The sequence below is a fragment of the Columba livia genome, chromosome 4 (assembly GCF_036013475.1).
Source record: "Columba livia isolate bColLiv1 breed racing homer chromosome 4, bColLiv1.pat.W.v2, whole genome shotgun sequence".
NCBI lineage: Eukaryota > Metazoa > Chordata > Aves > Columbiformes > Columbidae > Columba > Columba livia.
The window spans coordinates 64,327,149-64,348,540 of record NC_088605.1 but is presented as its reverse complement, the minus strand read 5'-3'; the positions used below and the strand labels follow the sequence as shown (position 1 = coordinate 64,348,540).

The 21,392-nt window shown below is 38.1% G+C and overlaps 1 long non-coding RNA gene across 3 annotated transcripts in view; it reads right to left on the bottom strand.

Annotated features, from left to right (window-relative positions):
- The window catches only part of LOC110361272 (uncharacterized), a 98,533-nt gene that overhangs the window by 15,139 nt on the left and 62,002 nt on the right, over window positions 1-21,392 (bottom strand). For 2 of the 3 annotated variants that reach the window (XR_010472414.1, XR_002417756.2), the window contains exons 2-4: window positions 4,566-4,672; window positions 3,526-3,570; window positions 2,837-2,942 (exon numbers count right to left, since the gene is read on the bottom strand). This is a non-coding gene — a long non-coding RNA (uncharacterized LOC110361272). The remainder of the gene's footprint in view (window positions 1-2,836; window positions 2,943-3,525; window positions 3,571-4,565; window positions 4,673-21,392) is intronic. The other variant, XR_010472415.1, reaches the window with a different exon arrangement.

Genomic DNA, 21,392 nt, shown 5'->3' with positions numbered 1-21,392 from the left:
CTGTGGCACAAGGAACAAGCAGCAGCAACAGGGCTGCAAGACGATGAGTGGTCATTGTTTATTTTATGCAGTTCAATCTCTCTGCCCCACATTGTGACTGAAAAACTGATTTTTTTAAATTAGTCAGTCTTTATGAATAAAGAACACTTCTAAAATACTTGCCTTTTATCTTTATAAGATTTACCTAAATGACTTGTAAATGTGAGCCACAATTTTGTAATGCCACTATGTTCTTCACAACTCTTTTGTTCTGCTTCATTCATTTTTAGATAATTATAATAACAACAAAGTGACCTAGTAACATTTCCAGCTGAAAGTCTGGAAAGAAGGAGGAATCTTCTCAAATTACTTTAGAGAGGGGTCATAGTAAAAGGAAACACACATTCCTTATAAAAGCATGCCATGTATTTTCCCACTGTATTTAAAGAGAGCACCAACCAACACAGACCCACATAAAACAATTTAATTTGATACAAGTTCAGACAAGTTTAGTGCATCTACAGGAAAAGATCTCTGCAGTCTGAGATGACAGAACTGATAGAGCAGAGTTAACCTAGCCACATTTATTTGATGACAGACCTTGCTAATTAGGATCATATTAGGCCACCAGTTGGCCAACACGTCAGTTACAACTCTCATCTCGGTTTATTAACACCATATTTTAATACTAAATCAAGTTAACTTTCAGTGAGAGCCAAACATCTGTGTGTACATTCCTTCTGAGGAGCACTCTCTCCCCGTGCTGGCAGCAATTCTTCTCTCTAACCTTTTCGACAGACAATTCTCAGAGAATGTGAGAGCTGCAAGACCCCTTAGCATCAGTCCCAACCCAGGAAAGAAGGTTAAGGCCACGAGTGGTATCAATAACCTTATCTGCTAGAATTGCAGACACCCACTTTCACATTTTAAAAAGGGCCTGAGAAGGAGAGGCTTCTGTCCAGGTGGCTGCAAACCTTACATCAACGGCTGGCTCACAGATAGTAGCAAGTCTCAGGCAATTTCTGAAAGTTATTAATTTCTTAATACTCTATAAACAGAACCTAATTTGAGGCTTTCTAAATGCAAAATCCCTGATTCATGTCTACTCAACTGTTTCTTAAATTAAAAGTCTGCAAAACATTTCATAGTGGAACAGGCAAAAATAAAACAATGCATTAAACTGGAGTATCCAATTCCATTGCCCCACCAACTAAATTATATTCCAATACTATTTAGATGGATTAGATGAGTACAGTATGAGAAACATGTACAAATAAGAGATCTTTAATCATACTGAAAGGCCTGCAAAAGAGAAGGGAGAAGAGAAAAAGAGAGCCCAGGCCTGCAGATACTCATGTTGTGCTTAACAGCACTCAACCCTGAACAGCCCACTGGATTACATGCTGCATGCAGAGAGGACCGTGCAGAGAACCAGCTGTGCGTTCTCTGCCAGACACCAGATGTTTAAGAGCCAGGGGGCTCCAGAGGCAGTTCCAGCGCTTGTGCCACCCCCTGCCACACAGACATTGAGCAAAGGAGCTGCTTGTAGGTTCTATATGAGCTCCAGAACTAGGGTGATTTATCTCTTGGGATATCCAACTGAAATTACAAACTGTGGCGTACCATCAACAAAACTTGTGTAAAATTCAATAGGGAAACTCAAAAGCTACTAAGGCATTTAAACACAATTCCTATTAAGTTAGGACTCAAAGAAGGAGTCATATGTACCTAGTACTGCTGGAAATCTGAATCACTGCTAATACTCAAGCTTCTAAAATATATATACATCTCACACACCAGAAGGGAGTTCTGTCAGTGTCTGAGTACATTTCATCCTCCATTTGACACAGAACAGCAAAGTTACTTTTTTCATTAAGGAACACAAAAAATTACCCATCCTTCTGATTCATCACAGCCCAGTGCACTGCACGCAACTGCTGCTTTGTTTTCATAATTGGATAATCTTTACTCCATTTTGTGATAGGATGGTTTTAATGCAAATGTTTTCATTGTGTGTCAGGTTAGTGACTGGACTAATCTATAACATTATCACAGTCGCACAAAATAGGGTAAACAGAAACAAAACTTAGCACAGGACACCTGATGCCTTTGCTATTCAAATCAGTAAAATCTACACAAGTGAACTTCAATTTGCTGGATTCAATCCAAAATTCCACAGGCAAGCTAACTTCCCGTTGATTTCAGTCATGAAGAGCTACAGCTTAAGGTAGGCCTGCTCTTCTTGATTAGTCAGACAGATTTAAAAGAGTTTAATTACCTTAGATTAATCAAACACTGGGGTCTGGCTGAAGGCTAATAAATCCTAATTTAAAAAGATTATCTCCAAATATCTATTAAAGCCTAATCTAAGTTATCTTTTGGCAAAAGAAGCTAATTTGTCAGTAAAAGCAGTTTTAAATAATGGGATCAGAAACAATTTGTCAGCAACATATTTTTTTAAGAAAAATCTTCGTACAAAGTTAAATCTTCATTATCAAGTGGTCTAAGGATAAAATAAAACCCACCAGGCACGTAGTCTAATATGATTTAAACAACACTTGAAGATTCCAAACAAATTACTCAATTCAAAAAGGTTTCCAAACTCTCAAGCCTGCCACCAGCTTCAGTGAGACTAGATTAACAAACATTTACATATCTTTTATAAAACCTTAGTCAAAATATTTAAGAATTCAGAGTTGGTGAAAAACCTCAAGGTAAAATATATATATACACATATATTGTAAATTCCAGATATATATAAACCCATATTTATAGTCATATGTATATTCCAGCCATAGTGTTAGAAAACCATTAGAGTTTAGCTTAGCACAAAATAACTGTGTGCTTGTTCCCTGACATTTTCAGTGCTATCAATGGAACTGCAGAGCTTTCTTCCATCTAGAAAAGGATGAGCCTCCTCTACTCCCTTGAAAACGAAAACATCTGTTTTCTCAAGACATCTGCTAAAGAAGGAAGGAGAGCAGGATGTAAACTGCTTAGTCAAATAGTTTAAAGATAATGAAGAAATAATTAATTACAAGGAAAAAAAAAAAAAAAGTATGAGATTAAGATCTGCATGTAATTAGCTGTACTCAAAATACCAAAGTGTTATGCTCAGAAAAAGATAATTACGAAGTTCTTTAGAGCTCCTGATGATTCTCACTAACACAATGATAAAGGGTGCTGCAATCTGCTCCAAATGTTTACTAGGCGGGGATCTGTGGAGCTGGGCTCCCTGCTTCTAGCCAGGCATATGCTGGAACAGTATGTCTTCATGCTGTGCCCACATCCCATTAGACTTGGCAGAGCAATAACCTATGGATTATGAGGTCTGCGCTCAAAGACAGTTTTACCAGCACAGCTTGACTTGCTCCAAATACAACAGCATGAAAATATGTTATATTTTGGGGCACTTGTGGAAATTTCGTTGATGAAGAATATGTTGGATCTGATCCTTCACAAGCTAGTAATTTATTGTAGGGCTATGGAAGTCAAAGAAACATGCAGTTTACATTTATTTAACAAGGAAGAGGAGAGATTACATACAGTTACTGTTCTTCCAGCACAGGGTGTTTGACACACAGACCAAGACTGAAAAATAAAAAGACACATTAAGAATACAAACATCTTTTTCTGACAGATTTAATGGTAATCTAATTGCTTTTATTAGTTCACTTCATACTGCTATCCATGATGGATCAAAAAATTTCTTTTAACCCACTGGTTTTAAAAATTGCCACTTCTTCACACCTTCATATCTTCTAACCTTATAAATAAAAGCTCTTTGCTGTCTTACTAGCTTCCAGCAGGAGTGCAAAAGTGACCTGAAACACTCCTGCTAGGAATGGGAAACTACAGAATGGTGCCGTCTTTTTGGTGCTGGAGACAAATGCCGGTTCCAGAGCATCTCCAGTGGCTGATGGCAGAAATGAGCCATTTCACAGCCCTGTCATGCAGGTGCAGTCAGGACAAGGCAGGACTGGACTGGCAGCTTCCACCATTCTTAAACTGCCCAACTGGACACTCCAGAACACACCTCTACCCCAAAGCCAGACACCTCCTTCTAAAGGCAAAGTTATTTCTTTCTTTCCAGCAGCGATTATTTTTTTCTTTTTCTTTTTTTTTTTTTTTTTTTTTTTTTTTTTTGCAAAAAAAGGCAGCAGAGACTACTATTTTCCACTTCACATGACAAACCTTGCCAAGACCAATGCTATGCACAGCAGTTGGTGATCTGGGAGGGCAAGAGGGAACTCAATCACCTCTTCTTACTCCTACTCTTTTTTTTATGTTTTTTATTTTTAACTACTGCAACATATTCTGGTACCCTGAAGGAAGGTACACTCTCTATTCATCTACTTTGGCAGGCCAAAAGAAATCAGCTTGCAGGTAGCACTAGGCTTACAGTCTGCCAGTTGGACCACTCAGATACAGGCTATTCTCCTACTGTACATTTAGAGGATATTGCCAGGTGAGATCATAAAATTCCTCAGTTTCCCTTCGATGTTTGTTTTTCATTAAAGATAGTCGGATTTTTTTTTCCAATGGAAAAAGGTGATTTGTAGAAACAAATTTCTATAGGAACTTACACAGTCAAAAATCTTTCAATGAAAACCAGATACAGAAGACTAGTTAGCCCACCCACAGGCAAGGTCCCAAGGGGGCAGTCCTCCTGGCAGACATCCTGAGCTCAGATCTGCAAAGAAAAAATAAGTTGGAAACATGAAAATTTCCACAATATGGATGTTCAAGTTCCCACACTGATTCCATGTTAATTGGCTGGTTTAAACAACCAAGTACCTAAGATGTAGGCTCATCCTCTCAGGAAATTAATCAAAACCAATAGTCAACAGCAGTCCTCATTACTTATCAGGATATATTTGGCCATTAGCTAAACTGAATGCAGGAGGAAATATTCTAACATCACAATAAAAAAGAAGGGAGTAGTAGAGAAGTGCTTATTCTTCAAGAAAAGGATGGGAGAAAAGCTTGTATCTACTTTTAACAGGGACTGGAGAAGCTGCACATGGTTTACATGGTTCTCTTTTGAGCTCAAGCCTGTTGGGAAAAAAGACTCAACAATGTGAAATTTAAAGTTCACAGAACCAGCTTACCTATCACAATACACAAAATTAAAATTGATGGAACTGCCACTTAATGCTGGCATCAACCCTCGAGGCATTGATTATTTTTCCTGCAAGTTTTACACAGCCACTTCCAATGCAATTGTTAAAAGAATCTCCCTTCAGCTAGCAGTGAACACAAACATAACCTAGACACAAAGGTCAAAGATTATTACTCTATACAAACAACAACAGCAGGCCATAACCATCCCCTCTTTTTAAATTAAAAGCTGAGATTTTAATATAATCAGAACTTCATGTGATAGAACTTAGAATTTTTTCATGCTCAAAGACACGGGACAAGAATGCTTCCAAACCAAAGATAATTAAGCAAGCCCACAGCTGCTAATTCAAAGTAGTTTTTGAAAACAGTTATTTTATACATTTTCCCCCTGAATGTCTGTTCCATGAAAGACTAAAACTGAGAAAACTGCTCTCTATGTCTCTTTCTTCATTGGCAGCTAACATATGTATGACATCCATGTGTACATACATGCTTATCTTTCCAGTGACAGCTGCAAAAGTGTTCGTCTTGGCTAGACAAGTCCCCTGTATGGACTCGAGCAGTGCTCTTCTGCGTAAATAGATGAGATTGAAAACTAAAGCCATGCTCATTTTAGGCAGAAATTCACCAGGTACTATGAATAGCCATGTTGAGTGTATTAATTTCAGCTACCCCGGGATTTCCAGCTGAAAGCACCTTCAACGGGGATCCAGCCAAGAGAAAGACGAGAAGGTTGCTCCTCCATAGGAAGCTGGGTAGGATGCCTCAGGAAGGCAATCCCTTGAGCAGTACACAGTCAGGGGGATTGCTAAGTTTTGATTCAAATGTTGTTGACTTTTTTGTTCTAATTGGGATTGCTTTGTTTTCCTTTTGTTTAGTCAAACTGTCCCCCTTATGACAATAAATCTTTGTTTGCCCAATCTGGAAAGTAAAGACCTGGATGCAGATGGATTTTAAAATTTCCATCCCTCCTGCAGTATAGCCACAGACATTTTAAAAAAGCGTGCCCTCTGAAAAATATCACTACCTTCAAACCCACATAGAACCACAGACCTACTTAGACCTACATAGGATAGAAAATTGATAGTTTTCTTAAACAGCAACAATAGCAGACAAATGAGTACAATTCTTTCATTTTGACACAATTTCACATTAACAGAACAAAATATTTTTGTAGTACAAATGTCACAGTACTCTGAAGTAACTTGAAAACCAGTTTGGACTTGATAGGTTTTAAGTGTAAGCAGCTATTTAGGAGAAAGTCACCAAATTTAAAAACTCCACCATTTAAAGAAAAAAAGAAGCAAAACCTCCGATGTTTTCTTCTGAGATATCTAGTTATATTAACAGTTCGATTTTTCTGTAATAATCTGGTGACCCAAAAAATATGCATTCCACAAAATGTTAGATGGTTCACAACTGTCTTGCATATCTCCAACACCTCTACATTTCAGGTATAAAACATGAGTGGAACTGGAAGTGAATATAAATCTTCTGCACTGCATATTGAGCAACAGCCAAAAATTTTTTGTCATCACAGTAATAGCTAAAGTGATTTTTTTTTTAATAAAGAAATAGTTCTTTCCTCTCTTAGACAGTCGGTTCTTAAACAGCAAGCCTGTTACGTTTAGATCCTTCTAAACTTCCACACCCATCAGTAAATATTTTTAATTGCACAACTTCTGTTATGAGCTGACAGGGATAAGGTTCCAGAACAGGAACTTAATGAACTCATTACAAAGCTGGAATAAAACTTTCTGACTATATGTGAATACAAGGACAAAGAGAAAGAGTGAGGATGGCCAAGAAAAAGGGTTGACTAGCATCCGATGGAAGCAAGTGTCTTGGCTAAAGCCAGAGCAATAAACAGCCATACTGCTAGTTCCACATTGCAGAACTTCTTGTTCCCCATGCTTGTGCTCAACCCTGCCAGAAGCATTTTGCTTCTCTAGCCTCCAAAAACGCTCCAAAGCAATGTAGTCTGCACAGTCATAGCACCTCAGGATAATACCCCTAATTGCTGCCTCTGATTTGGCATCAAAATAAGACCCTAATTTCTCTATATATACACACAAACCCCAAACTATTTGTTTCAAATGCTGCTACATGCTAAAGAAAATAAGTTACACAAAGAAAAACCCATTATGTCAGCACTGTCACTTTCTGAAGCCATGTGACAGCGTGTTGCTGTCTTCTTCAAAGTAGGGATATATTTTTTCCGCCATCATGTGAGTGTTATTTGATGAAAGAAATGCTTTACTAGCTAACAGATAATGAAGCGTTTTCAGCAGTGTTTCTCATCTACAGCCAAATGGAGAATAAGCAAAAGCAAATTGCTTCTTCAGTTAACAAAAAAAAAAAAAATCATCATCATTTATTTTCATGTGTTCCACTTCTGTTATCATCCCTGGTATTTTTCATTCTCATTATTATGTGAGCAGATAAAACATCGTAACTTTGTAGCTTATCTGCCATTATTCAAAAATCATTCCAGCAAAAGAGTATTACTTTCATTTAAAAATATTCCAAGAACCACCCTCATTTTGGGGCTCTCTTTGACCCTGTATCACAACAGTTTTTGAGTAATAACATCAATAACATCAATGGCTTTGGTGAAATTACTTGGCAGTTCTAGTACTGATGCTCTTGATGAAAGTCAACATGAAGTTTGGTACTAAACACAAGATGGAAAGACTGAGAAAACAAGATGGGGCTTGAAGAAAATACTCCATTTTCTACCACTTCAAAGCTGAAGTATATTCACCAGGTGCAGGGAGAAGAGTTTCCTTTTCAGAGGCCTGTGCCACACAAACTCAATCCAGAAGAAAAGGACATTGATCTTCAGTAAGGGGCCATCAGCTTTAGTGTCAGAGAAATTATGACTTATAGGCTTGTAAGTCTGACTTCCACGCTATATTTATGAAAACTGTAATAAAGAATGAAAATTATGAATAAATGTGATACATTGCAGAATATGCAAGATAAAATCTAGAGGTTTTTTCAAGGATACATGAGTAAGTGCAAGGGTCACACAATAGATACAACTTTCTGTTTCCAGGTTATGTTAGAGGCGGGGGGGAGCAAGTGGGACCTTCACTGTGCAATTTGGTATCAGTGAAGGGAAAAACAGGGAAAAACAGCAAGACTCTGAGGTTTGCAGATTACAGATAAGCATATTAACAAAATAAATATTTTCCAGAACTAAAGCTGACTGAGAACAGTGACAGGAAAAATTCATAATCCTGATTTACATGGCTAGAAAGTACAAAATTATCTACATGAAGAAAAAAAAAAAAACCCTAAACTTTATGCCCGTAATAATGTGTTCTAAATTAGCCATTTCTAATCAAGAATTAGAACCTGGAATCACTTTGGTTACTTCACATAGTACAAAAAGCAGAGAAAACTGCAGCCATGTCAACCAGAGATAGGGAAGTTTAACCATCAGTACACAGAAAGCTCTTGCTGGATCATGACACAAGTCTGTAAAACTGGCATAAAGAAAGCTATAGGGTGAAATAATTAACTTTCGCCTCATAAAATGAGAACTAGGGGGCACTTTATGCAATTATCACATTTAAAACAAACAAAAGAAAGCACTTTTCAGACAACACCTAATTGAACTGCAGAACTCACTGCCACGGGATGGTGGAAAAGCCAAATATACAACAGACCCGAAAGAGAAGTCAAGATATTCACAGAGAACTGGTCTGTTGATAGTTATGAAATACAAAGAACCAGATGGTTCTGAACACAGAAAATTGTTGAATTTGGGCAGCTGGGGACAGAATATTTTGTTTTCCTTAAGTGCACAGTAATGAGAGTCTGGGACAGCACAGTAGATGGGTGAACTCTTAGTCTGACCCACCATGGCCAGTCCCACACATAGAACCACCATCATTGAATTAGACAACCAAGCCAAGAGAACTGCCGTCTGTTTCTACCACTGTCATAGATAGTGGGCACGATCTTGGCCATATGTCTGTGTTTCCATGTATACACCTGCTGAAGTTCTCTAGAAATTAGCAGCTTGCTTTGGAGTTTGCTGATGAAAAGGGCTGTAGGGGTAAAATAGAACAGGGTAGAAACACAGCCTTCATCTGCACACTATTTCTCTTTATAGTGAATAGTTTGAGTCATTCTGACTTTTCCAGAATGCAGATTTTGATCCTAGGCTAGTAACGGTTACGTGAGGGCATCACTGTATATGGGACTAGATGTAACATGCAGGAAAGTTGTGGAACAATTGATAGGCACATGAAAGCAGGACTGACTCTTAGGTTTCTTACTCGATTTATTTCAGAAGAACTGTACTAGCTCAGCACTAAAGCTGCTAGACAAGAGAAAAAACAATTTATAACAGAATACAGACATCCAAGAAGAGGTTAGTCACAGTACTTCGACTGGAAATGCTTAAAAACCACCACAATCCTAAACTCTAACCATAAATCTTAACTCTTAACACTTCTATGGGATTCTGCTTCAAACAATTATATTTGGGCAAGTATCTCCTCTTGATGAAATAACATATAAGGAAAAAATTAAAAAAGTACACTATATCAAGTCAATCTCTTCCAGGAATTAGATTTCCTGTATTTTTTCCTAATACTCAAACACAACTAAAACAAAAGTTTGAAGGTTATTCTTGGTTATTCTCATCCAGTTTGTTTCTTTTTTTTTAAATCAGTGGTTTTTTTTAAGAAAAAAAAAAAAAAAAAAAAATAACAAACCAGAAAATTACATGGAAAAGTGTCAGCCGACTGTACAAAGTTCATTCTGAAAACCTTTGTATCATAATGATTGGTCACTTGATGCTACAAATGCAACTGTATACAAACCAGTGTCACAGCATAACTTATCAATACTATTTTAACATAATCAAAACATCTACTGGCTAAAGCTCACAGTTCAAAAGCATGAACCATGAAGAAGTAAGTCAAATGTAAGGAAGCAAGGAAATCAGACTTGTGTCAGCAAACAGAGGGTAGGCGATTGCTTCTACTACAAGACAGGGTCTCTCAGGACAGCACTTTTTTTTCTGCCACTAAGAGAAATTTCACCCTAGTTTCATCAATATTGCTATTTAAAATGGTATTCTGAAAACCATTCTACAATATTGGAATTACTATATAGTCTTAAATTAGTTCCTGCTGCAAAAAATTGTTTGTTCTTATACAGTATTCCACGACATTCTTTTCCACTACTGTTTACATTCATCTTTAAATACTGGTGCCCTACCCTGTTGCTCATTGTTTACTTTCCCCCTCCTCCCCCATGGAATTTTGTTTGGCCAAGAGCATCTTATTTTTCATCAAGTCCTTGTGGGAGGTAGGAAGTGCAGAGCCCCGGCAATTAATGATAAACAGGCACTATTTGCGGATTAGTCTGAGTATCCCAGTGACAGAAGAAAACAGAGCTCATGTTAAACATTTGTAAAATATGGAAATATCTTCCCATTTTCTCCATGTTCCCTCTGTTACGAAATTTCTTTCAGTACACAAGAAATTTGAAGTACTGTGCCTTGTCTCTGCCCTCACACAAAACACTTTTTTGTTGTAAACATATGAGAAATATATGTTAAGGCCCCTTGTTCTTCTTCAGCATAAAAGAGCTGATACTTGTTTAACCTTATGAGCACAATGGAGATGAAAAAAACCTTCCACATTCTATTTTTGAAAATGTGTGCATTGGGACAATCTTTAACATGCTGCCTATGTTATATGACACAAACTTTCAAAAACGCCAGCATTACTTAAGAACAGGTAATAATAAAAAATAAAATTCTATGTAGTTGCATAATTAGGCTCCAATCTTTAATTAAAGGCAAAGATATTGCAGAATGATGTATATGTTCAGGATTTTGGTACTAGTGTAAACAGAGACTAATGAAGTTGAAAAAAAGAAAATCTAGGCAATTGAACTTGACCTCTGTAAAGGCAAAACATAAAAGGCAGAGGAGAGAATAAACTTGGTCAAATTGTGACATGCGCAGACCATTTAAGTAACACAGAGGTGATGCTAGACGTTTTTCTTGAGATACACAATTGAAACAAAGCAGAAACAAGTGCTGACTTTTCACCTAGTCCCTAAATCAGAGAGATTCTGAGGGAATTCAGAGGTGCTCACAGCCTACAGTGAAATCTAGACCCCAATTAAAAAACTAACTAAATAAATAAATAAATAAACACATAAACAAACACATTTCAGAAACATAAAACGTAAGATTATTACTATCTTAGTTCAAACAGTCACTGGCTCAGAAGCTCAGAGTAGCCAATTCCTCTACCACTGTGGCTGCTCCTTTGTAGGGATGCAAAGGTTTTCATTTGACACCCTCTCTCACTATACATCAGAGAGCTATGTTGTTTTGGAAAGCACTAAATTACACCTTGTTTTGGAAAGCACAAAATTACAATGTTTTGGTAGTGGCTTTGAGCAACTGTTTTGGCAGCAGTGGGCAAGGGACATGATCTATAGGTATTGTCACTGAGTATACCCCAGTGACTTTTCTGGGCTTAGGACAGGCTCACTGTCACCCAGCCATGTGCAATAAGTAATCTCTGCAATAAGCAATCGCACTATCATTTATACAAGGTAATTCAATGCAAAGTTTCATTTTGAAACAATGTTTTTCTTCACTTTAACTCACACTATACTGCCAAAGCTCCATGGTTAATACACTGCCTGGTATAATTCTCATTGCAGATCAAGACAAGCTTGCATCTTCATGCTTTGGGCTGAAAAAAACCCTTCTTTTCATGTTAGTAAGCATGTGGTGCTTTTTGTAGCTACATCAGCCACAGAAATACAGTGGTATAAAGGTAGATATTGTGCCTGTAGAAACAAGTAATAATCTAAGTTTAATCTGTTTCTCATTTATCACAGGATAACTTATTTGAATATAGGGTAAACAGGAAAATTAGACAAGAGAGAATTTTTTTTTTTTAAATCTACTGAGGTTGTGCCAGCTGTAACAAGAAATGACATAAATGAAATAAAACAAATAGGATCTAACTCTTCTCCACACCTGTGCAACAGTCAATGGAAAGGTTATTAAATCAGAGCAGCAGCATTTTACACTCTTTTGGATGACATAACAGTGAAAGGCAAGGAGGAGCAAGGCCCATAGAGGAAACGAGGTTTGCCCAAGGTCACACATCAAGTCAATAGCAGAAGCTGGTTCAGTTGCCTGCTCCTGACCCTTCACAGACTGACAGACCATGGTCCCTTGTGGCCTCTCCATTCTAGGATGTTCCATCTGAAGCTTTTCCCCTGCACACAAGGTGAAAAATAAAGCAGTCTGCTGTAAGAACCAGATGGAGGTATTTTTGTGATCATTAGTCCAGTACCTGGAGCCCTGTTTACATTGTAACTTTCCACTCTTCAATCAAAGGAAACAAAACCAGCATTTTTGCACTTAGCAAATACCTAATAACTTCCTGGGACATACACTATACAGCATATGAACTGCAAAAAACTTTTGATCATTATTCTTGAGAGCTACAAAACACAATGTAGTGTAAAGTTTATGCTCATGAGACTTGTTTCCTTACACAACAGCTACAAGAATTCAGCATCCATTTGCTAGGAAAATCATGAAAGGTGGAAAGTGCATAAGCATCTGATTTCTATAACTTTTATTACATGCACAGTGTCTATATGTCATTAACTAAAGGGTATAGTGTAAAGAGAAAACTAATTTTCTAAGTGTCCAACCATGAAAAGGTGTTATACTTACAATTCAAATATTTCAGTTAATCTATAATAAAAGATCGAGTTAACAGTCAGAACTCCCACTCTACAGGTTAGATCCAAACCTTCATAATTTGGTTATTTGTGTTCTTAAACTGCTTAAAGAAACAGGCATAAACTTGTATGCAGTGGGTGTTCTCAGTTCATTCTTACCTCTCCTGTGCCATCTACTGCTTACAAGTTGTTACTGACATTGTAACACTTGGTTCAAGATTCTCCTGACCATTGCATCCCTTCCGTGCTCTTTTAAAGCTGAACAAGAAAAGATAAGCTTTCAAGTTCAAACTTCAGTGAGGTAAGGACTAAAAATGAAGAAAAACATAACACATAAATATTTATTTTAAAAAAATCCTTTACACTCCAGTGTGGGAATGTAGCCTATACTTGTGGAAACCCTGCATTAAAAAAAAATACACCGTCTTCTACTGGTCATGTGCAATTGTAATGCAAGTAGCACACAAATTCCTGTCAAAGCAGCTGGGTATATGGAAGACAACACAGGAGGAGTCAAACAGAATAATCTTTTCATACAGAGCTCGTCATTTCTGCCCACTTTGCAGTTTGGTCCATACATAATATCTTTTAAGAAGAGCCACTAGTAGCAGGGGTTGCAATAGCTACTGCATACTTTTTTTTTCCCCAACTTAAAGCTTTTTGTCCTGCTGTGGACTCCACTTATAATTTGTTGAACTGAACATATGTACTGTCTCTACAGTATACAGCTCGATAGCATTCCCTTCCATCAAGTTAAAAGTTGCTTAAGACTTTGCACTGCAGAAACCAATTGTTGATTTTGTGGTTGAAAGTGCTGACCCCGAAAAATGGACCTACAGCTGTGTCCTGCATGTGAGACTTCCTGGCAAATATAGCTACTCGTTCTGGAAGGTCCAGTATTGTTCAAGTATGCCACAAAACAGTTTGTCTTCATGGTGATGACAGAGGAGCAGAAGGTCTTTCAAAACCTCTAGAAGTGCAGAGGAAATTCTTGGTAAGTTAACTGCTTCTTGACTAACACTGAGAAACCTTTTAAAGTTCATAAGCTATTTGTGAATTCCGGAAGAGAAAAGGAAGAATTCATCAGTTGGGAACAGAAACACAGATAACGTGCTGCCAAATTCTCACTGTGTCCCTGTGGAAGGAGCAGAGCAACTGTCTGAATTCTCACTTCAGGGGAACTGTTTTGCCCCAGCTGGACCAATTGTGACTGAAGGACCCCATGCCTGCGATCTCTGCAGTCCCTAAACTTTGAGAGAAAGGTGGTGGGGTCAATTTCCAAACTACAGTCCCCCGAGGCACTTAATTTATATCAAGCCAAGCCAAACCAACACATTTTTATTGTTTCAACATAAACATATCATTCCGATTCAAGTCCTGGTCTAAAACAAAATATTCATTTTTCAACTGGAATTTCAAGAAAAAAAATACACAAAACTTTTTAATGGAAAATTTTTAGCTTTCAGAATTTTTTTTTTTAACAAAGCAAGCCTGTTTAATCCCCATAATTTGGTATATTCATGAAAGAATGCTCATAGTTTAAGGGCACATATAAAAGATCAATCAGGAAAATAAAATGGCATACAGGATCAGAGAAAAATTCCCGCTGCACAGAGCAACACATGACAAGAATGGAGTATTTGTAAGAGAAGTAACAGAGGCATAAAACATCAAGAATATCTACCCTCAAAAGGTGAGTATGGCAATGACTAGCAATCATCATTACTTCAAATTGCCCCATTCTGTCAGATGGGGCTCAAAAACACAGGAGCAATTTAGCCTGTGTGTGAAATCAGGCAGCAATACAGCAGCACAGAGGTGGTATGAGACCAGAATAAAGACACTATAGCAGATGTTAACATTATATGACTGCATGTCTTCTTTCCAGGGGGAATGGGTTTGATTTGGGGAAGGTAAAGAAGGTATTTCTTTCAAAGTACAGTCCTACTGTAGCCATTATTGTGACTTCACATCGCTGCCTTCCATTATTACATAGTCAACACAGCTTTACTATTCTTGGCTGTGAAGTCTGTCCAGCCCTGAAGTGCGATATCATCTCAATAACATAAGAAATTATATAAACTGATCTTGACACTAACAGCACATTTTCCAAATGTCTTGTCTCATGCTGATCTACAAGCAAATCATGAAATGAAAGGCAGCCCAAGAGTAGAACTGCACCCAACTAGCAAAGTTTCTGAAGTACAATTTGAACTATGTTGTCATCTTCACTAGAGAAAACATCTTTTCACAATGGAAATGTTAGAAATACTACTTCTGCAACTGGAAACTTAACAAAATCTGATATGACAGTATTTCTTCAGTCTTCCAAAATGTGGAGGCTTTTACTTGGGTGGTGGGGTTTTTTTTCTTCCCATTTCAGCCAACAGTACTTTTCCCTCTATTGTGCAGGCCTGGACACCCACACACAGCTCAAGATCCTTTCCTTCTGCCAAACCCCCACAGAAACATGACAATTTTCCCAAGAGAAAGTGAGCTGTGTCACTTGGGTCAATGTCTACAAGAACTCTTAGTGATAAAACTGGTAGATAATTGGCTTGAGGACTGGGATCATGTTCCCTGTATACATATGTTCCCCTGAGCATCTCAGTCTGTCAGAGAGGTCTAAAAATATAAAAATAAAGTTGGTGACCAGATCAAAGGAAGAGCCAGAACAAATGCAGAAGGATCCATACGTATACTGAACATACCCAGGCACAAATAGCTTTTAAATCTGCTGTGCATTAGAAGACATGGAGACATAGCATTGCAGACATTGGCACAGAGCTCAAGGGCTCTGGCCATGGAGCAGCTGTGAGAAGGAAATCTGAAAGCTGAAGTTTTCCTGCTCTTGTGTGCCAGCGGTCACACTGAGCAAGGCAGAAGCAGCAAAACTGGTCTCAAGCCAGGACTCCTTAGGAATCCTCTCTCAAGTGAACAGTCACCTCGTTACTCCCTTCTTGTCCAAGGTAATAAGAGATGACAAAAGAGAGAACAGGTAAGGACAAGCTCCAGCAGGCATTACTAGGGTACAAGAGTCTTTAGTGCTCAGATACATTCATGAATATGGATGTGGACGAGATTCCCGAAGAGCAACGCATGAGTCCTCCATGAAAAGTCTCAATCACAATACTGTTTTTCATGAAACATTGCTAACAAACTCCACAGCAAAAACAAGGAAACCACAATTAAAAACTAACCAGCCTAGAATAACAGAACGGGCCAACAAGAAATCAGCAATGCCAACGTACTCACCACATCATTTTTTAAATGTGGCCTGGCAAATCAAGAAAAGCTGAATTTCAAATGTTTTTAGCAGCTCTCTGAAAGTATACCGAAGGCATTTAACAATGCGCATTCTGGAAATCCAAAAACAATAACAAACAAGGAGAACAAATATGAAACTGTAATTCTTTCTTGGCATTATTTAGGAAGCTTGGCTTCATCACAAAAAAAACATCACCTGAGCACCTGTTGCACCCCCCTGTAAATAACCAAACCATGCAAGTAGCCCATCTAGGCTGAACGTATCTGTTTAGCTTGAATTTGTAGGGTTTTTTACATTAAATTCAAAGGGGAATCCAGTGGTAAAAAGATCATCTCCAGGGAGATAACTGCAAAGCAGGAGTTTCTCAAATTATATGGATTCAATTAAATCAAAATGTCACTTGCTGAGATTTCTCAGTTATCTAGGCAAACTCCAAGGCTGTCTCTCCTTTGTTTTTCTTAAATTACCACTTTCTAGCCAAAAACAACTAGTAATATGATCCTGGTTTAAGCTGATTTCCACTTCTGAGATCCTTTTTGTTTTCCCTCAAGTGAACAGTATTTCTCCTATAAGCTAGCTATGATTAACAAAGTTATTTTAGAAAATACTATATGATTTATTTACAACACAGACTAAAAACAAAATTTCCACATGAGGAGTTTTTCCTTGATGCAAATACTTCATGAAAGCAGCCATTAACATGATCCACAAGACCATGTTGCCGGGACTGGACTACAATTAGGCCTTAAAATGAGGTTTGGCTATTAAGCTACAGACCTCAAATCCTGGAATTTGTACCAAAAGCTAACTTTCATCTGAGATCATTGACTTATATCTCTAGTGTTGGACAGAAGGTTCAGTTTTTTATAATTCATTGATCATCTAGCACATGATGTTCAGAAGTTTGGGCAGAAACAGGAAAAGAAGGAGTTGTTCCGCACTGTTTCCCTGTAGTGCAATGAAGATCTACTAACAGGGAGAGGCTCCACTGCCTCAGGTTCTGTGTGAGCAGCCAAAAATAGAAAAATAATTGCTTTGAGGGTCTTAGAGAAAATGTTTTAGACAAGTGGCAACACGCAGGAACATACATGAAATAGTACAAGAGAGTAGTATCAGCACAGTCAATGTATCTGACAAAAGGAAGATGATGATGCACAACATATCCAACATGTAGCAAGCAAGCACTGTCCTGTGATAGCAAAGAGCTGCCACAGTTCCAGGAAAAGCAGGGATTTGAGCTTCTTTCTTCCTTCAGTAATTCACTTCTTATGTTGTCCTTTTGCCTCCTCCTGAATTATTTTCAAAGGAACAAAGTTTCCAGTGATTTCAAGACAAGTATTACATATAAATATTTTTGCATATCTAACTCTTCAGACCAAAACTAAGTCTTCCGTTTGCGCAATTCCACAGCAGTAACAGTCCGCTGCCATTTGTAACGGTTATACTGAGTGTAAGAGCAACCCTCAGCACAGTGTATATAGACAAAACAGTAAAAGGCAGGATGAAATATCTTTTGCAAGAATTAACCATTCAATAATTTTGTGCTCAAGATTATTTAAATATATTCTACACACTAGTATTACAATATATACAGCTTTAAGTGTTATATATTCCATTTATGAGGTTATGGACAATTTGCTCGTCAAAGAAAAACTGATGCATCTTACATGCCCATTTTACAGACTTCCAAATGGTCAGATTAAATTTATGTAAATTTGAAATAGCCATGATGTCAGTTTTCTCTCACCATGTGAGGGTGTATGGGAAAAGCATTTACATACCAAATATTGGTAACCATCCAGACCCACATGTATGTACGTACGCATACATACACAGCAGCAATTTTTTAATAGTCATGCTTATGTTCATATGCAAAATGTTTAAGAAGTCCATTGCTTGTATAGTAAAAATTAACTCCCAGTAACATCACTGTTAAATTCTCCTGTTCCAGAATTCAGGCTTCCCAGTGTGGCAAGTTAGCAACTCTACTTCTTGGGCAGGTTACTGACAATGAAACAGACTTCCTTCCTCTAATGAGGTGAGCCTGGTCAGGCCTTGAATAAGACTACTAATTAACAGTATCAGAGGGCTATTCCCTTAAGCAACATTTTAAATACATGAAAAATGCATTGTAAGTCAAAGAAGTGAAGCCTAATTCCATTTTACTAAATAAAAGTGAAACTGCTTCAACCTGAAAAACTGAACCAAGAGCTTAGGATAATAGCTAGAGACTTTTTAGGTGATGGTCAAATATAAGCTTGTTCACAGCAAATAAAGAAAGTCTTCAACGGCAAGCACTACGGAAAGGAAAGAGGAAAGAAATGCATTTCCTCCCTTGTAGCTGCCAACCACTTCTCCATAAACCACCCAAATCAGTAGGCTGTCCTAGGAGCACGCAAGTCCTAAAAGCTTGATATCCATCAGCTGCTGAGTTCTGTGTGAGCAGAAAACCAGCCCAACAGAACTGGAAAAGGAGGCATCCACTGGTGCTAATGAAAAATAAATAAATCCTATTCCCAATCTCATAGCACACTGGGGTGCAGAGTTGATGGGGAAGCAGTCATACACTAAGTCATACCACACTAACAGAGCAGCAGGAGTCCATTTTACCGTATTTCAGTTGCTCATCTTTAGTCAAATGAGATAAAGCAACACTTCACTCAACAACTCGAAACAAGATCTTCCAAGTTTCCATATCAGTAAGGTGCTTAAAAGTTACCAGTCAATCACCAGTGAAAGGCACAATCAAGGAAAGCACTTGACCCACAAACTGGATACAAAGATGCCTCAGAGGTGTCATAGTTGAAGATGTCCCTGCCCATTGCAGGGGGGTTGGACTAGATGGCCTTTGAAGGTCCCTTCCAACCCAAGCTATTCTATGATTCTGTGTCCCACATTTAAGTGGGTTTCAGTGCCCACATTCATTCCGAAGCCCTGTCTGTGCAAGTATCTAACTACACTGTAGCTATAGCTTCAACAACTGTTCACATAAACACAATTTTTGAGAGAAATTTCTGAAAATTTCAATGTGACCAAGAGATTTCTCTTTCATTCTTCATAAAAAGGATTTCCCTCCCTGGTCTGTTTCTCTATATTTCATCCTGTTAATTCAAAATGAAATAAAATTGCAACCTGCGCTTCCTTGGTGAGTCCTTATTTCCACCTCCTTTTAAAAATAACTTTAAGATCTAAGCGCACACACACAGATATAAAGGACTTTTGCTGAGGATATGAAGGTTGACATAGAGTTATTTGTACAACATCAGCATAATACCACACATTAGTACTGCTGTTAAAAAAAATTTCACTGACAGAAGTGTGTGACATATTATGACAACATCTGGCATTTTCCTGAAAATAATGGAGTTCATTTTCTTATCCCCTAAGTGGACTTGATGAAATGTAGCAGTTCCTGCAGTATCAGTAACACACACACACACACACTCAAAATCATAGCATCTCCAGTTTCTTCACTATTGAGTATTTTCAAAACTATTGCCAGCTTGAAACTAAATGGCCACATTCTGATGTGGCTTACACTAGAAGCATCCTAACTAAAATCAATGGGATTCTACTGGGTGCAAGTCAAAGCAGAATTCAGCCCAAAGGTTCTGACAGGAAAAAATTGTGTTAGGCTTCCAAGCCTCACAGAAGCTTATTTTTCATGGCTTGCTCCCCTGCCCCTGTGGATGTCTAACGTATGATTTGGCTGAAAGAAATCTAAAAAACTCGGATCCTTTTTTGTTCAACTGAAACCACACAAGTTTGGAGAATCTCACATAAACAGACACATGAGAGCCTTTAGTAAAACTGCAGACAACAGTTCTAATTTTTTATTACATTGGAAAAATAAGCTCAGCTTGTTTTCCTAACTGTTCCCTCTTCTCTTATAAACTCAGCCACCCAAGGTCTCTACAAATAGAGGAGAGGTTAATAGTTTAATGCATGGAGATATATTTTTCCCGTAGGGATGCTAAAAGAGAGTACACAGGACATTCACCTGACAACAGAATTTTTATCTCTGTGGCAAAAATCTCTGAAGTCACTAATTCCCTGTATATTCCTCAGATTGCTTCCCCCCAGAGTTTTGACAAGAGAAGTTAACCTTGATAGTTGGTTAATTACAATTTCCCTGGGTGACTTCAAAATGCACTCTTTCTTTTTGTGCCACTGAACTCAGCACTGGTGAGGCCCCACCTTGAATCCTGTGTCCAGTTTTGGGCCACTCATCAAAATAAGGACATTGAAATACTGGAGAAAGTGCAGAGGAGGCAACGAAGCTGGTGAGGGGCCTGGAAAACAAGTCTGATGAGGAGCAGCTGAAGGAAGTGGGGCTGCTCAGTATGGAGAAAAGGAGGCTGAGGGGAGACGTAATTGCTGTCTACAACTACCTGAAAGGAGGTTGTAGCATGGAGGGGGTTGGTCTCTTCTCCCAAGCACAAGTGATAGGACAAGAGGAAATGGCCTCAAGATCTGCCAGGGGAGGTTTAGATTGGATATCAAGGAAAATTATTCCTGGAAAAGGTTGTCAGACATTGGAACAGGCTGCCCAGGGAAATGGTGGAGTCACCATCCCCAGAGGTGTTTAAATGGCATTTAGATGAGGTTTTTAGGGACATGGTTTAGTGCTAGAGTTAGGTTAAGTTAGGTTACAGTTGGACTAGATGATCCTGCAAGTCTCTTCCAACTGAAATGCTTCTATGATTCTATGATTTTATTGCCATTATAAAAGCCTGGATCTTTCTTCTACTGGGATGTTTGTTACCTAAATGAAGCAGAGGAAGCACTGTCATTTGGCTTGTTGTTATTGTAACATGGTTAACATGATGATGTATCCAAGAAATGAGTACTCAGAAAACCAAAACAAGGCTTACTGAATTTATTACAAAGGAAAACTGCATGTATTTTAGCATAAGTTAAAGGACTTAGGGTCAAGACTTTAAACTCAGTAAGTGTTAATCCATTTACTTTCAGTCCAGTTGCAAACAGAGCTTCATCCTCACCTGCTGCTTGGAAAAAAAAATCTCTTATTAACTCCAGTGGAAACATTACTTGGCTTAGGGGAAGTAGGATCAAGTCACTCCATTTTAATGAATAGAAAACTCTTCAAAATGTCTCCTTGAACGGAAAAAAATGCTTGAACATAATAACTGCAACAGAAAGCCTGAAACTATTGCTCACTGTAACTTCAAGCTGCGTTCTGTGATGTGTAAAGTCCAACTTAAAACATAGTAATTGCATGGAGCTTATCTGGAGAGGTGCACACTATACCTGG